General features: G+C 39.7%; 1 protein-coding gene across 1 annotated transcript in view; it reads right to left on the bottom strand.

Annotated features, from left to right (window-relative positions):
- The window catches only part of LOC124274927 (probable G-protein coupled receptor 139), a 67648-nt gene that overhangs the window by 23458 nt on the left and 27833 nt on the right, over positions 1-16357 (bottom strand). The window contains exon 2 of the mRNA XM_046710292.1: positions 3968-4043. The gene's annotated coding sequence lies outside the window, so the exon portion shown is untranslated. The remainder of the gene's footprint in view (positions 1-3967; positions 4044-16357) is intronic.

The raw sequence follows: 16357 nt of genomic DNA, 5'->3' as shown, positions 1-16357 counted from the left end.
GGCGTAGAATGGCACTTTGATCGATTCCTTGAATCGCTCATTTTGTCATCTGTGGTAATTTTAGTTCCGCGTGTATCAGTCTAGCCAAGACTTGCCAACTGTGATAATGTGCATATTACTCGCTAATGAGGTGTGAGAAGCATATACGTCCCCGGGGACAGTCTGGTCACAGCTAAACAAAGTGCCGATGAGGATTAAGAAGACCATACATTTCCACCTATTTGATTTCAATCTTTGACAAACTGTTAGTTCCACAAGTAGAAACAAAGAAATATTCTGGATCCTCAACATCACGCCACTCACAAACACATGGTTGATTTTGTCCTGCGTTGATGTTACTGGAGATTGGACAAAACAATCCCAACAAAACAGGGAAAAAACCAACAACAAAACCTAATGCAAACTTATTGTGAATCAACGAGACTGAGTTAAGCCGCTTTGAACAGGATGCATATATGAGTTACTTCAGAACGTCTTTGTATGGATGTACATGTACCGAAGTTAAGAGTGAGTTAATGAGTTTTTGTTTCACGCTGCCCTCAGCAGTATTCCATCTATTTGGCGGCGATCTGTAAATAATCGGATCGGGAACTCACAAGCCAGGGATCAACAGCAGGAACATCAATCTACGCAATTGGGATACGATAACATGTGTTAACCCAGTCCTTGAGCCTGACCACCCGATCCCGTCAGTCGCCTCTTACGACAAGCATGGGTTACTGAAGATCAATTCTAACCCGGATCTTCACGGGTCACCTATGTTAAGAGATGTACAGTCACTGTCGGTGGCATTATTATCATTTTAAATCATACAGAATGATATTGTCTGGCTACGGCAATGAACAGTTTGCATTGTCCATGTTTGATGAAACTATCAATGGTTGACTAAATAATATATAAGTGATCTTGATAATATTTTAACAATAATCATATAACTTGGAAGAACCCGCATACGAGTCTATGGTGAAAATGTTTCCTATTTCTGCATTGTCTGAAAGACTTCATAACCGAAACTGGCGTCACTGTTAAATGTTTCATGAAACGTGTAATGTCGTTTCTGAGCTAGTTCCACGAAAGTCGTGCCGTGATTACAATATTCCAAATAACGCTTGGTTCTAAGCAGGACACTGCACAGGTTAAAAATGAAAATCTCCAGCTGAGATCCCATCAGCGTTTCAGCTAGCGATAGCAAATGGCCCCTGAGAACGCGTTGCACTACAGTGCCGCAGCTACGCCTTCCCCCCACTGGCTATACTGATCCTATCACACCATCAGTAATCTGCCATCCACCCCTTGACACCTGCAGATACTTGGATCACCAGGCAGTCTTTGGGAAGCTGGTTTAAGAGAACAGAGAGCAACACACAGAGTGCATCGCTCACAACCACGGATGATAAATGAGGACTAACCTTTACGTCAGACTGGTCCTAATGTGATAAAGTCAAATAAAGAGATCAGACGCGAGATAATTCTTTGACGCTCTCGTGCATTTTTTTCTGAGTGGCGTTTGTCTTTTTAAGATCATCAGATTTAACGGTGACGTTCAGATGATTGTCTTGAACGATTTGCTGACCTGTAAAATGCTGCCCTCGTGGGATGCTATTATCGATCTTTCATGGCTGGTGCATAGACTCATATATCATAAATTATATAAATAACTATATTCATATATGGATAATATTACATTTAAAGAAATAAATATGTTTGAATAAAAATATATGTATACAACTGGTTTCTGAATTCCATATTTTGACTTATACCATACGTTCCCGAATTATTTCAGGTGAACAATTGCCTACACTTAGCATATGTTTATGACGGGTGTCACCTGTGGGGCAGGACACGCTAACGTTTTCGCGAGAGAGAGGCAGAGACAGAGATAGAGAGGGAGCAGGTGGTGGTAGTGGTAGTGGTAGTGGTAGAGAGATGGAGTGGTAGTGGGTTGGGGAGTTACAGTTGATTAACTTAAGCCTGCTCTGTAAAATCGATAGATTGTATTTACCTAAGACCGCTTGATCATAGCTGGGCCTGAACTGAACATTACTTCCAGTTGTCAAACGCTTATTCCTTATGGATTATAACATGCATTTCTATATATGTTGAGGTAAGTAACTGACCTCTTAAAGTAGGTCAACAGTGCTGAAATAAGGCGTCTCAGGAATCAGTACTTTACTGTTTACATGTTAATCAATAAACGTAGCGTATGACGTATAATCGATACTGCTGTATGATCACTCCCGACGCAGTTAGAAAATTGAATGAAACATAAATCCTATTTTACAACGTACTCATCGATCCTAAATATCAACTTCTGTACATTTTAGTCAGCCTGTTACTACTTTCAGAAACGGATTATTCTTGGCAACCCCCAAAAAAAAAAAAAAAAAACCCCAAACAAAACAAAAACCAAAAACAAACAACAAAAACACAAACAAACAAGAACAAAAAACCCCAAAAAACAACAACTAAAAAACAACTCTAGGATTAAATGCCGTACAGAACGTACACGACAAGTACACTGCAAGTGTGTATTAATATCCTAACAAAATTAGAAATGTTACACCCACGTTTCTTATTATGTCAAACGCCGAGGAGCAATGGCATGATGTCAGTTTGGAGTGTATTGGCCACCGACGTGAGAAAAAGTATTACAAGCGTGAAACAACAATCACCTGCAACCAGTCACGTGTTCACTTAGCCTCACGGGCATTGCAAAACGTATATTATGTATCGATGCAAGAAACATTTTGCTCAATTCAGCTTCGTGAGCATGTAATGAGCAGGCTTAATGCTGGGCAATCCGTTACAACAGTTACACGTGCCCTCTAGGATTGGTTTCTTCTGTTTCCAAAGGTCATGGATAATATTTCCATTAAAGTGATGTTTAATTTTGTTTTAGTTATTGTTTAACGACGCACTCAGCAACATTCCAGCTATATGGCAGCGGTCTATAAATGATCGAGTCTCAACCAGACAATCCAGTGATCAACAGCATGAACATCGTTCTACGCAATACGATGACCAGCCGATCCCGTTAGTCGCCTTTTACGACAAGCATGGGTTACTGAAGACCAATTCTAACCCAGATCTTCATGGGTCATTCAAGATGATGCCGCAATCCACTTTTCATCATTTGCATTGCTACCTGGATCATAGCAGCTTGATTCACATCTATGTTCATAGCGATGCCCATACTCCTGTTAGGATTCAATTTAACAGGTGTAACGTGTTTAATGTGGTTGAGTATATAAAAATAACTTCTCTTCATAAAGCGCGCAAACCGTGTAAAAGAGAAAGGAAAGAAAAGTTCACAAACTTCCAGAACAAAATTAGATTCTCCCTTGCTATGGTCTTTGGTTTATTCGTACTTGTGCCAAACACCTAATAATCATAATACTTCACTATTCTGTCCGTACATATTTGATACAGACAATGACTACTGTGATATGACTAACCTAATGGAAAGGCGTTAGATAACACATGTCCTTGTGATATGTGTTTGTCAACCTACATGTTAACGGAAAGGCTACATCCCAAAAGAATGATGTTCCTACCCGCAAAGGCATTGCTACAATTCCTGAATAAAAACTAAAGGTAACGTAAATGGTAGCATACGTCAATGTTATGGGGAGTAAATACATCAATCGTAATTACGTTATATTCGTTTTACTTTAAGGCCATTTGGTACATCAATATAGCGATCGTATGCGAGCAGCCGTTGTGTGACAACTGGTATTGAGCAAAACATTAACAATAAAATATGTACAAGTACATGTACACCCTTGGCAATAAACACCAATACTAATTTAAACACAAATTTTAACAAATTGATGTGAGAACAATGCTGTATAATAAACGGCATGACCTCATTTCTAACAGACATATGTACGTCTATTGTACCTTTTTTAGGTACATCATTATTTAACACTCAGTACTAACCAGATACATGAAAGAGAGTCCAACTTACCTCAAGCCCAAACGAACAGATGAAAGCTTTAACTGGATAAATATCCCTGGGATACACTTGAATAATCGTCAACCATCTGGAAATTAACGGAAAGTGTTGGAATATATCACACTATCATCTTGCTTCACACATCAGATTTGTGATAACGTCTATACGACCTCACAACAACAGGTGAGTTGATCACGGGTTCTGACAAAGTATCAGTAACTATCCAGGCAAGGCCGCCGCGCACTTGTTGCATTACGTTTTGGGGTGGCCCTTGCGGACTTTCGTGAGGTAAACGACCAGTTGGCGAACGGCCAACGAACGTCACGCACACACAGCATCATCCTAGCGTAAATGATCAGGAATGTTCTCCAATTATTTGATCGTATGAGATAGAGTGGAAACTGGACAAGGAGTTTGATTTCACTGACAAGTTCATTCTAATACACAGCAGGTAATGATCTGGACAATGGCCAGCTGTGACCATTGAATGAGACATTTGTCTGACCACCGCTATCATAGACGAACGGATATGTGGGCTATGGTATGAACAGCTTCACGGCAAGTTTCACGTTCCCAGTTCATCCGTTCACGTGTAAATAAAGAAAATAGCATGGCGTGGGTCTCAGTAGCTGTTAATTTCAATTAACAACCTCATGGAGGATGGGATAAATATCGTACGCATCCCTAACTCGATACTTACATTACGTGTGCATTCGAATGTTGTAAGTATATACGGAAATAAAGCATTACGGACACCTGTCATTTTGATGTAAAATATATGTATTCCGGACCAATTATCACATACCGTGTGTAACCTTTCGTTAAATCATATGTGACAGGTATATCACGCCCAATAAATTTATTAACTTGTGAGTCATAAAACCTGTTACAAGAAGAAAGAAAGGATATCATATAGCCCTCAGGTATAACTTTAGATGGAGGAAGTATGACACGGAACACTTGCATATACACTTGTGTGGGCCGGGATAGGCTCGAGTTTCAGGATAATGAAAATGGCCTGTTAAGACCCTTGGGGAGAGATTAGACCTGCATGAGAGCCCCGATATCACGTTGGTCAGTCAGTTGGACAACAATGGCTCAATCCCGGTCAATCTACGGATGAAGCCGATCATTGTTTCTCCATGCTGAGTATTTCGGGCGCACGGGTTTCTAATGCCACCAAGGCTTAGGGGAATGTAGGATTTTCAGCTCATGCCCTCCGTGCTCGAAAGGTTTCAATGAATAATGCATGTATCCCTCAAATGGGTAGGTAACCGTTAAGGTGGAAACAATTTAAGTTCCTATCTGAGTTCATACGAAAATATTCACAGCCGAAATTCTTTGATCCATGGTGTCTGAATGAGTTATATCGCTTAAGCCACGCTACGAATAAACTCACTTACCTACTTTTTGTGGTCGAGTGTAACAATATGTTTTGATTTGTGTGCACAAGAAAACCCATTGTGTTGTTTGAGTGTTGACATGGCCGCACGGACACAGTTAATCACCCGTTTTACAAAACACACTTGGCAAACTTTTAGTTGATGTAAATAAACACAACATGATGAATAAAAATGACAGATGTTAAAGATAGGTTTTCGATTTGATGGCAATTTCAGTATGTCCAATTTCAATATTTACATCAGTGAATGATACATGAATCCCAAGGTGGTTGTTTTCTATCTTGGCGTATATTGTGTTGCTTAACATATTGCAGGCCAGGATTCATGGCTGGTTCAATACGCTCGTTACAAGGCAATTGTGTGGCATTTGTCTCGTATAGGATATTTTCTTAGCAATGAATAATACAGAATTTATCTGTACATCTACACGATTACAAATATCTCTCGTTAGGCCACCCAGGAGACCTTAGCTATAAACGCTTCGGTGTTCTTGTCTGATAAAACTAGCCAATGGGATTTCTTATAAATATGTATCAATATTTCAAGTCGGTAAAGAACCGTAAAAGCTGAATGGTTAATAGAGATAGGAACAAAAGTCATTCATCTGTTTCAAATCACAATATTATGTTGGCATAGTTATGCTAATCAAGTGAACACAAGGATTAAATCTGCAATGGAAATGCTCTAATCAACGTCAGAAGGAGAGAGAGAGCGATAGAGAGAAAGAGAGAGAGAGCGATAGAGAGAAAGAGAGAGAGAGGGAGAAGTGATGAAATCAGAGAGATATATTCATATGAATGTGGAAAGGGTTTTATCGCTTCTATTTATATATATCTATATTTCTTATGTTTATTTATTTAGTTATATCTATTTTGTATTGGGATTTGTTTAATCTGGGAGAGAGAGAGAGAGAGAGAGAGAGAGAGAGAGAGAGAGAGAGAGAGAGAGAGAGAGAGAGAGAGAGAGAGAGAGAGAGAGAGAGAGAGAGATTCATATGAATGTGGAAATGGGGTTTTGTCAATATTTGATTCTGTTAAATAATTATATCTAATTTTGGTTGTGATTTGTTTTATCTGGGAGAGAGAGAGAGAGAGACAGAGAGTGAGAGAGAGTGAGGAGGGATGAAATCAGTAGTGTGAAAGAACGATAGGCGGAGGAAGTTAGAGAGCGATAGAGAGTATGTGAATATATCTCATAACTCCTGACTACTACCTTTGACTCTATGTTTAGATTCAACAAATCATATGATATGTTATGTTCGTTGCGGAGGTAAATATATTTCCGAGACATAATTTGTCTGGAAAGAAGATCCCAGCCCAACCAATAAAATCTAAATGCTCTATCCCTAGCTATATTCCCAAGGAAGGGCTCAAGTGCAGTGCTGTTACCGTCCCAATAAACATTGACGGAAAGTACAGCCATTCCTGGAAACAATTATACGTTTCAGATGGTCCAGCCAGAGCGTCCACTAGGTCTCCTCAAGTGACCTGTTCCTGAATGACATGATCAGTCCAGTGACACTATCTCATTACTCTTGCTATTGAGTATAATGCTGTATTTTAGAGGTGGGAGGTAGGCTTTGAGTTGGAGGCTGGATCGAATGAGTTTAAGAAGCATCTCCATCGATGTGATCATTATGGACAACTGAAGTCCAGACAATTCCCTGAATCACAGCAGCCGTCTCCTGACCTAAAAGCATTGGTTCGTCTTGGCGTAGCGAACGTCTATTACGATGTGCATACCGACTTGCATGTCTAGGAAATTTTTCTACCGTAAAGACATGGCGATACATGGCGATCCACTTAATAGAAATACAATATTTATAATTATCCAAAAGGGATACATCACAATAGACAGGCAACGATATTCACGTGGGTGTCACTATATTTTGTTTCCTATGAAAATAATACATCTTTGTGACCTCTTAACAGAAACTTGAATCTTCACGCCATACATGGCACATGCATTATTCAAGCGCATATATCATTGTACTTCAGCATAATTCCATGAATTACAATTTCGCTTTAGAAAATATGGCTTCCCAAGAATACCTTTGAATAAATGCAAAGAATTTATTTTCAGAATGAGCATGATTCGCCTTGGGAGCAATTCAATGTTGACAGCTTTGTGAACACATTTATAGCTAGTTGAAATGTTTCCCTAAATTATTGTACGTCATTTGGTCCTGTCGTCGAAGAAATCCATCTCTGCCATTTTAACGAGGGAGAAGGAATATTGTTGAACTGCTTTACTGCTGACACTATCACATCCATAATGATGTGTGTTTCTTGGAGCTAGGTTTACGTATGAGCATGAGAACAAATTAAATCACATTTTCACTGGTTCTGGAAGTAATCAATATTTTCAAGGTTTACCACATTACCTTGTTGCAGCACTTGCAGGACATCCATGTTATGTTTGCCATATTTCAGTATAAGTTTTTCTGGAACAAAGTTTTATGAGCTGCCGGGACGATATTTCAAGTGAAAATGTGACTTAATTTGTTCCTGAATAAGAGATACTAAAACGATGATTTAATGATATTTTGGGGAAACTGAAATAATATTCTGGATGCCTGACCACGGACGGCTACTGAGAAGTGACAGGGCCAGATTTCACGTAGTAATTCAATAATGTGTACGTTTAGGTCAGGTCAGTGTGATACTGAGTTATCGCCAATTTGAATAACTTTCCATACACGTATACTTCTCCAAGATTATAGATATTGAAGGGAATTTCACAATGACATAGGTTAATGAAACCTATTGGATTGATTAAATGAACGAACACGTGTATTTTGTTGAGAGACCAAAGATCAAGACCATGGACAAGGGCAAGCCAAAACTTCCATGTCATGGAAATAAATTAGAGACTTTGATACAAACGTTCAACAAAAAAAATATGATTCACAGATCAAATTTTTCAGGTAACTGTCGAGCCTGGCTTATCTGGAGATTAAGTTTTCGTTTTTATGAGGAAATTGAGTGCAACCTACACAGTTTGTAAACATAAATTGTCATGGTGTTTTTGAAATGGCTTCCATGTGACAAGCTATGTTTCCCAATGAAAATATGTGGTGGGAGAATCTCGAACACGTTGGACACCGATTCATCATCTCCAGTAGCTTTTATGTTCCTAAATGCGGCGAAACACAATACTCACTCGCACCTCTTTCATGCATAGCCAGGGACTACAATAACAGCTGTCACTGCTATATTTCACAGCTCGATTCCATTAAAGAAAAGTAAACATTTCCTTTGCCCAGAAACAAGATGCACGTAACCAAGTCGTATGGGAGGCTTTGGGTTCATCAAAGGTGAAGTAATAGGTCATGTATATCCGACATCTTTCACATTCATGTTGCAGCGATATGTCAATCAAAAATTTGAAATGCGAAGAAAACTTTTACGAACACTGTTTCCCCTTCTTGATGCGACATCAAAACCACTTTGCCATGACGTGTAGTCAGGGAAATCATTTATGGTACGGCGCCGAGAGTGCTATATCATTAAATTGGCCCATACATATGGAAGTTTGTAATGGAAAGCGAACCACGTGGCATTTCTCGTCGTTCCTTGAGAGCAAAAGAGGCGCTACAGCGTCGGAGAAGCGGCGCTGAATGTTTGGACTTAATAAAACTATGGAATGGAAATAGATCACGGTAATTACTTGTCAGACAGTTGAAATAGACAAGACCCAATTACAAACGGCGCGGGAACTGATGGGCAATATTTTCATTTCATTCTGATGTCGTAGATGATTAGGCGTTTCCAACATATCTTGAAGCAGAATATACAGAACCTTTTTCCCGCATATACACCTTCCTCTGAACTGATACGTGAGTGGGTATGCGTTAAATCTTATTGTATTTTCACGTATGAACTATTCGTATGACATTATTTGTACTTCACACATGTGTTTGTTCATTTGGCGATAGGAAATCAATGAAGAAATATGTATCGGTTGATAATGTCCATGTGTTTTATGTGTCAAAATGTGATATGTCAGTGTTGCAAATGTTAGTGGGATAACGCGTTTATCACGATGTATTAACCTATTTTGAGAACAAACCATCGTTAATTTCAATTTGCAAATCATCCGATCAAGGTAATTGACATGAAATAAATCCTACCCCAGACACTGTATCAGCGGAACGGCTGTGTGGGTGCAAGTATACAACGGAGTATAGATGATTGAGTGCACACATAGAGTTAGCGTAATTAACTGATTTTCTATAGAGAGTGATGCCCTGCTCTGTTCAGTCTTTCGTGGTGTGAAACTGAATTCAACCTTTTTCCTCATCCTCTGACCTTCACCAGCGCAAACTGCGATCCGCCAATACTTAAAGATGGATTAATCCCAGTCTGTTAGACTAGGACTGCTGAATTGATTCAGTCACACATGCAACCATTCCCTGTTTAGAAACGAAATGTGGCCGACTGTTTCTACAATGGATTGCTTTAACTAAAAGTCGGATTCGAAGTTCTCGTGTCGAAATAATTACACCCATTTGTGTCGTCAGGACATACAATGATAAAATCAATCCTTTCTAAAAACAAGGGTAACACATTATCTGTCGCCAAAATGGCAATGTCCGCCTTTTTCTGAAAATATTATTAAACATACTGTGGAACTGACCACAAATGTTTCCCATTTTCCACCTTACCAAGCTGAAACTCAGTAGGGATTCTGTATTAGAAATTATTCCTAGTTACCCAGGTTTCAACATAACAGACCGCGGATATCGTTTTGATAGACGATCATCAGGGAATACCAACCAATAGCCATAACCACAGTTGGTCCTCCCCCAACCCTATTACGCAAATCACTGCATACATACGTGGAATGGGCAAATCGGTACTGACTGAAACGTAAGCCTTATTCACTCACTCACTCACTGAACCGTTCATTCGGAAGAGTCAGTCGTTATGTGCCACAGCTATTGCCACATAACAAGCCCGTAATTCACTACTCTCTGTAACCATCTCTTTTCATTAGTTAATTATGTGATATTCTTTGGAATATGAACTCGATTGAAGACTATATCTCCCCGACATTAACGTACATGTATTTCATTACAGCTTCAGCAATATGAGCGTTTCTGTCTGGAAAGCATCTTACAAGCATTTAATCATAAATGAGGTTTATTTTCTTAAGTGAGCCGTTGTTCGTGCTTTACTGTGCAGACGCGATTTACTACCATAACAGCGAGGACCATCTACTTGATTATACGTTAGTGAAATGATTACTACAAATATCCGGCCATTTGGAATGCGTGTCTGTCTAGCCACCGGTTCAGAAGTCCCTGTCTTGAGGACATGGGTTCAGATGGGATAAGCATTCGAAGCCCTTGTTCCGCTACACATAATGGTGGGGACTCGGCACTAACGTGATTTTCATGTCGAGAAGGAGACGGAAAGTACGAAGCTATGTTCTTGTCAAAACCAGCGCCCACTCCACTCATCATACACAAAATCTCCTTGTTTTCTAAATCAATCATGCATTCGACACAGGCCCGCCACACAAGCATCGGTGCAGGTTTCTGTCATCAATAACAGGAATTGTAACAACTCGGGAAAAAGTTGAAAGAACTATCCCCCAATGGTTCCATTTCATTGATATGATGGTAACTCAATATAATAAACGAGCTGCTTTAATGACATTTCAATGTATAGGTGAACGACAAAGTTAGCACAGTCTAATGTTTCCAGAGCCACTTCCGAGACGATTATGTCGCTTTGGATGTTGTTCCTGTCGCTTGCATGTGAAAAACGGCGGGGTTCAACCGAGAATGAGTTTCACTTTTGTATCGACGTCAATAATCAAAACATGTCACTGTGCAATGAACAAAGCATTAAATCAAGGTTCTGTTGTTGCCCATTTAAAAAATGTACGAGTTATACGTGCACGGCAAGGTACTGGTCGTTTTTTAACAATACTGAAGAAGACCTGACGCAAAAATTAAACTAAGTCGCATCGATTAACTATTACTGGCTTAAATACCTTAATATCACCAATCAATGATCATTGGCAGCTTTAACGACCTGGAAAGCATATGCAACAACACGGAGTAGGCTGTAGAAGAAAGTAGCACAGATTCCTGTCGGGATTAATGCCATTTTAAAATGCCATGAGCTCATAAATGCCGTTAGAAGCCATGATCGCTTCCTTCCCGTGGCGGCAGTGAGGTACAACACCTATATAAGCGTTTAAAGAGGCAATAAGCAAACAATAACTCTCCCCAAAAATAACATGACTGCTTATACGCCCATGGAACGGAAATATTCCCGTGCACAGTATGGCCACATACTGATAACCAATGTTTGTGTATGAGTTAGCTAATGGTGTGCTGGGGAAAAGCATGAACAGGGAATTGATTAAGCATTTTCTCACCATAATTAAGGACGACGCTGGTGATCTGAAAGCAGTGCTTAACTTCACCATGAAGTATGGTCAAGTCAAATTCATTCTCTTCTGGTAGACAGGGCCATAATTACGATACTAAAAGACGAATAGCAAAAACTTGTGTGAAAGGAAAGGCTTATCTAAAGGTTGAGGTTTGCTGTGGAAACATTGTAGACGACTAACAGGGAAACTTGAAAAATTATGAAACGATAGTAAAAATGTGATCACCCCCAAAAGTATTATTCGTTTTGGGCATGAAAATGAATATCAAGTGTGTCCACCATGTTGGGCGATAATGCATGACATCTTTATGGCATGTTGTTTATTACTTTACGTATGGCTTTCCTTGGTAATGGTCGCCATTGCGCCTGAAGAGCTTGGTCACTGGCTTACGCTCTTCGCCCGAGATGTTCTATTGACGACATGTAAGGAGACTTACAGGTCTAGTGTAATGTTTATATGCCCAATCATACCAAGGGAGATGTGGCCCTGCATAGTCATGCAGTTCAAACTTTCTGCCGATTATTCTAGCGTGTAACATCGACGAGACGCAAAAGTTCACCATCATTTCGCTGACCAGTCACATGTTCATTCACAGCAACCATATCGGGTCGCCTGCCACGTGAGTTATCGCAGAGCGCCATGACAGTGCCGCCCCGATCATGGTCAGGAATTGTTTCCCAAGCTTACTTCTCGCCGATACGTCGCCAACTGCGCTGTCCGTCATTTGTGAAACGGTAAACCTTGATTCGTCTGCTAACATCGGTGCACGGTCCCTCTCTGGTTTCTACAAAACCCAACCTTATCTTTGTCGCTCATTGATATCTGTAAGTCTAGCTGCAGTGAACAGTTGGTAACGGTAGATATTGAACTGACAGTGCACACAACTCTCTATTGATGGAATTGAGCAGATGTGAATCCATATCGAACTTCCAATATCTAATGAAACCTTCTAATGTTGTTTTCTTGTGTCGGTTTTAAGGCCTGCCTAGTCAAGTTGTCATTTGAAGGTCAAATGTTTTAGGGAATTATAAGAACCTTTTGAGTTACCCAAAATCATTATATATACAAATAGTAACAATATGTATAATATTATGTTTGTGTGCATATTTATGTACATGCAGGCATCTGTTGGGAAATAAAAACATGAAAATACATATATTCCACTGTAACCATCATTTTCTAGTTTGATGTTATGATCAAATGTAGCGCCAAGTGACGACACGGGTTAGAATTGGTCTTCAGCAACCCATGCTTGTCGTAAGAGGCGACTAACGGGATCGGGTGGTCAGGCTCACTGACTTCATTGACACATATCATCGTATCTCAGTTTCGTAGATCGATGCTCATGTTGATGATCACTGGATTGTCAGTTCCAGTCTCGATTTATTACAGACCACCGCCTGGAATGTTGCTGAGCGCGGCGTTAAACAACCTAACCGACGTTATCAATGTGAAAATCTTGTTCATCCTGCTGGAATTTCTCTTCAGCCATTATTGTCTCTGCGATGTCTCCCTTGTATACAACATTACTAGTGGACGCTGCCAAATAATTTCAGGTGGGGGTTCCAGATGCATGATCGTTCGACCAAGAAACATAGCTGCAAAACAGTTGTACTCTAAGAAAGATTGTGCCATTCATTCAAACACTCTTTTCATTTGCGACTTCTAAAGTTGATGCATTGAGTGAAAATACGTCTTAAACATGGATTATTTTAAGAACAACATCATGCTACGAAATGATTATTACCGTGTGTTACGTTTAAGAAATCTCATATGTCTGGAATAAAAAATATGGATTATATTTGGCATCGGCTCGCATAACTGTTTTGCCAATATTTGGACACATGATATTTACAAGGCAACACACTCAACTAATGATACCAATTTCTTTCTTGTTATAACATGAGTATATCTCTCCGAGACAAAGATAGAAAACGTCAGCATTTTGAAATGTTCCTGGTCTGGTATTGACAGTGTAATCATTTTCCAAGAATAATGCGTTAGTTGTAACTATTTTTAATATGATACCGTGCCAAACTGACATTTGATCAAATTCTTCATTGTCGATGCCATATATCAGTGATGTATTTGGTATCTGAGACACGGGGATTAACGGAGTCCAATTAGATGTCTATTATGTGGTTTTCCCCTGTGTATAAACGGCCATTTCCCTAACTTGTCTGGAATCACGCAGGTCAATATTCAACGATAGAAAACCGAGGTAATGCACTGTGTCCAAATATTGACCATTGGCCGCGAATTAACAATATTGTGTTGCAAGGATCATCGAAAGTCCTTCACTGCGACTGTGTTCGTTTGCTGTGCTTGAGAAATTTCCGAGGGAGTTTTAGGACTTTGAAGTAAACTTTATAATGAAATAACGTAATAATGTCTTAAATATTAGCAATGTAAAAATAATTTTTTACTAGTTTGGGATATTCTAGTTGTTTTACTGTCCTTCGATGACAGGTTTTATAATATACACATATTCCATTTCAATGTAAAATGTTCTCGTCACGATATGGCTGAAATATTGCCGATGTGACGTTAAATATTAACTCACTCACTCACTCATTAGTTTGGTGGGTGTGGTGGGCTATGTCACGAAGTTCTTGAATTTCTATCATATTAAATATTCCATCAAAATTTGGACACGGTATTACATATCTAATTTGTGTAAATATTACCATTACCCATGTCATACGTGCAGAAAGATGACAGAAAACGTTCCATGCGTTATCCATTTGATGAAGAAGAAAGCAGCTTTTGTGGACGGATCGTCTCCTAGAGAACGGAAAGTGTCTAGTTCGATCAACGGCCTCGTCATTCCAAAAGACGTTTTCGATGGTACTTGTTGTTAATGGACCCCGGCACTCCGCGCTAAGGGGGATAAAACGTGGACTGGTCGGCTCCTAGTCAACATTCTTTGTTAAAGTTCTGGTGTCCCCCGCCGTGATATTGCTGTGATATTGCTAAAAGCGGCGTAAAACCATTCTCACTTACTCAATCTTTGTTAAAGTGCACCAGTGTGTCTCAATGGACTTTCACAAAAGCGGTGTTAGACCGGACTAGTACAAGCTAGCAGCCACATACACATGCGAATACGAGCACTCATGTATTGATAACCATGTAATTAAACCCAATTTCACCTCCCTTCACCTGACATTGAACTGACCTGAGCGTGACAGATAATGTTGACGTTTGCATCACATGCGGCGCCCAACACAGAGTGCCTGTAGCCCCGAGCCCCATTCCGCAAAGCAATCGTAGCGCTAAGGTGATCGTGACTCCCATACTTTCACATAGGCTTACAAGAGAAAACTTTGTGGAACTGGCCCTGGGTATCTTTCACAACGATATAGGCTCAAATATAGGTTATGTATTCAAAACCAGGATCATATATAAAACAATATTGTCAAAGAGAGAAAGTTATAAAACGTAGCTTAGCCCAGTATACACGTGGTGACGCTATATTGACAGTATGCCCTGGTTATAATGCCACGGTTTGTCCAGGAGAAAATATGGCATTATATCCACGGTGGCATTATAACCAGGTATGACAGTTAGAGGACCTGTGCAATTCAACAAGGTTGTATCTACGGTGATAGGCCTTGAAAGGATATTAATAATATGAACTTGTATGGACAGTCAGTACTCTCAGCGCATGTAAAAAGCAAAGTCCTGTTTTGGTTTGTCATGGAAGAAAAACACACACACAGACAGACAGGCGTGCAACAAGTTCAGACAAATGTGTACAAAAATGTTTACACGTGCACATAGTAAAATATCATCAAGGGATTCAAAGACAATTACATCCGCGTAAAAAAACATGACCCAATGATATTGTTGAACGAGAACGAAAATGTGAATTATTCGAGCACGATGACTTTTTTACCTATTACCAGAATGTTTAACTCCGAATCGATCCAAGAATTTTAAAACAGGTAAAGATGACGTGTTGTTCTATCCCAAACAATTAAAAGCAATTTACAGCTGAAATACCCACCTACCTTGGGAAGTATTAATACAGAAGAGCGTAAGAGCATAAGAGCATAGTCCCCGTCATAATCCTGTTCCAGTGGCATATTGACCAGTGGGCCGCACCAGAACAAAACACAGAGAATTCACACCAAGACAAGCAATGGACAGTGAAGTCCGCACTATGAGATTATGGTCACCATAACACCATTCACACATTTTCCGCAGGGCACAAACGATTTTGCGCTGTCAGGGTCCAAGCGATTAAAAGGCACTCAGTTTGGTTTACTTCTGAGAATCGAATTACATTGCAGGTGCAAAACGTCGTTGCGAAGAGGGGTTTCCCCTGAAGGCTAATATTGACTAGTTATTGGATCACAGAACAAGCACTACTATGATTGAGCCTTCCGGCATGGGCATGGCTATGCCTTATCAAAGATTTGTGGAACGCATAGGCCATTAATCTAGGTAATTTACTCTACCTTTTCCTATTTCACAGGATTTATTCCTGAAGGAGAAAGGATTCAATACAGCGTCACCATAATCTCTTATTTTGGAAGTAGTTATTTAACTTTGCTTTCCAGTGATATCCTTCAGTATTATGGATTTATTT

The sequence above is a fragment of the Haliotis rubra genome, unplaced genomic scaffold, assembly GCF_003918875.1.
Source record: "Haliotis rubra isolate DU_JTF1 unplaced genomic scaffold, ASM391887v1 Scf196, whole genome shotgun sequence".
NCBI lineage: Eukaryota > Metazoa > Mollusca > Gastropoda > Lepetellida > Haliotidae > Haliotis > Haliotis rubra.
Note: the sequence above shows the minus strand (reverse complement) of the source record. Positions and strands in the feature narration are given on the sequence as shown.